Consider the following 1,990-nt stretch of genomic DNA (forward strand, 5'->3'; position numbering starts at 1 on the left):
CCTCTTGGTGGATATCTTCCAATTCAATCTCTTCTTCATTGTTCACCAAGGACATAGGAGATTGTGCTTCCTCTTCTTTCATCTCCACGTCAAGTCCAATGGGAGCGGATACAAATGTAGATAAGAATTCATCAATGATCGAATCTATCTCTTGACCATCCCTTTCAAAGTCTTCAATCATGAGATGCCTTGGAGGTTGTACACCCTCCTCAACATCAATTTCAAACGTCTTTGAAGGAGGCTCTATAACTTGACTTTCCCATGGAGGTTCAGCATCCCCTAAGTCTTGAACCACTCCTTCTTCTTCAATAATTCTGGCTTCCTCCACTTGTTCCAGTACAAAATCACGCTCCTTATTGTCCACTGGAATTTCTAGCGTCTCCTTCATGCTACGTTCTTCATTAGATTCTGCATATGAAGCCATGGGGGTTCCTTGAATGTCCGAATGTCGGAAAGGTAATCGATTTATCGCTTGATCCAGGTGTTTAAGTATGAAATCATATTCCTCCTTGATGGCTTCTTTTCTATGATAACTCCCTTCAACTACTCTGTCATCTGCAAAGGTCTCTTCTACCTTCACCTTTAGTGCCTCCTCTAGCTCTTTATGAAGTATGGATTCACGAAGATGATCCCTTATCTCTTGTTCCATGTCAATAGCATTAGTGGGATCATGTTGCTCTTGGATTGATGGATGTTGGTGCTCTTCCATGGATGGTGGTGATGGGATGGGGTGATCATTCTATGGTTGAGATGGAAGTGTATTGGAGCTTGAGGGTTGAACATTGGAGGTGGAGGGTTGGTCCATACGGGATATAAGATTTTGGAGTGTAGAGGTGAGACTAATGAGAGAAGTAAGTGTGTTCTCCATGCAGGTTTGGGGTGGATAGGAGGGTTTATTATTTTGGGAAACAGATTCATAATACGGAGGTGGTTCTTTTTTATAAGGATATGGAGATGGTGAATATTGAGGTGGTGGTTCTGGGTATGGTTTATATGGTGGTTAGTGTGGTGGATAAGGATTAGGGTCATATGGAGGTGAATGGTGGAAAGGGGCTTGTAAGTATGGTGGTCCAAGGTTATATTGAGGAGGGGGTTCATAGGCATATGGTGGTGGTTGTTGATAATCAAAAGAGTGCTCACCATAGCCATTGCCTTGATATGCATCACAGAATGGTTGTTGATAGTCCATTGGAGGTGGTTGTTGCCATGAGGGTTGATTAAATCCTTGTGGCTCCTCCCATCCTTGATTCTTCCAACCTTGATGCCCGTTCTCATTATAGTTCCCATTCCTAACAACAACATTGGAATCAAACATGAAGCCAGAGGGGTGAGAGTTCATATTAGTAGGAGAAAATAAAAACAAAAACTAATAAAAAGAAAATATTTTAAAAAAAAAAGATATGATTTTTGAAAAAAAAAGATAAGATAAGATTTTGAAAAAGATATGATTTTTTTGAAAAAGATTTGAAATTTGAAATTTGATTTTGAAATCTTAAATTTTTTTTTGAAAAATATTTACAATAACCAATAATAAGGCACACGTTTGCAATTCCCCGGCAACGGCGCCATTTTGACGAGAGGATTTCCTATCGGTAAAGAAATATAAAAATATGATTGCATTGTAAGTTTAGCTTCAAAACCAACAGAAAACCTTTTCGTACAAATGTTTGGTTGTCACAAGTAACAAACCGCTGATAAAATTGATAACCGAAGTATTTAAACCTCAGGTCGTCTTCTCAAGGAATTGCAGGGAAGTATGATTTATTATTGGTTATGCAAAGGTATATTTTGGGGTTTTGAAAAGGTTTGAACAAATAATTTAATTGATAAGAAAAATAAATTAATAATTAGAAAATCTCTTGGCAAGGTATGAGAATTGGAAATCCCATCCTAGTCATCCTTATCAGGTGTGATGAGTATTATCCGTTGCTCCCACTTAGTTAACCCTTACTAAATAAAGGAAAGTCAAGTGGACCAATTAATTTGAGTC

Source organism: Arachis stenosperma, chromosome 9, assembly GCF_014773155.1.
Source record: "Arachis stenosperma cultivar V10309 chromosome 9, arast.V10309.gnm1.PFL2, whole genome shotgun sequence".
NCBI classification, from domain to species: Eukaryota; Viridiplantae; Streptophyta; class Magnoliopsida; order Fabales; family Fabaceae; genus Arachis; species Arachis stenosperma.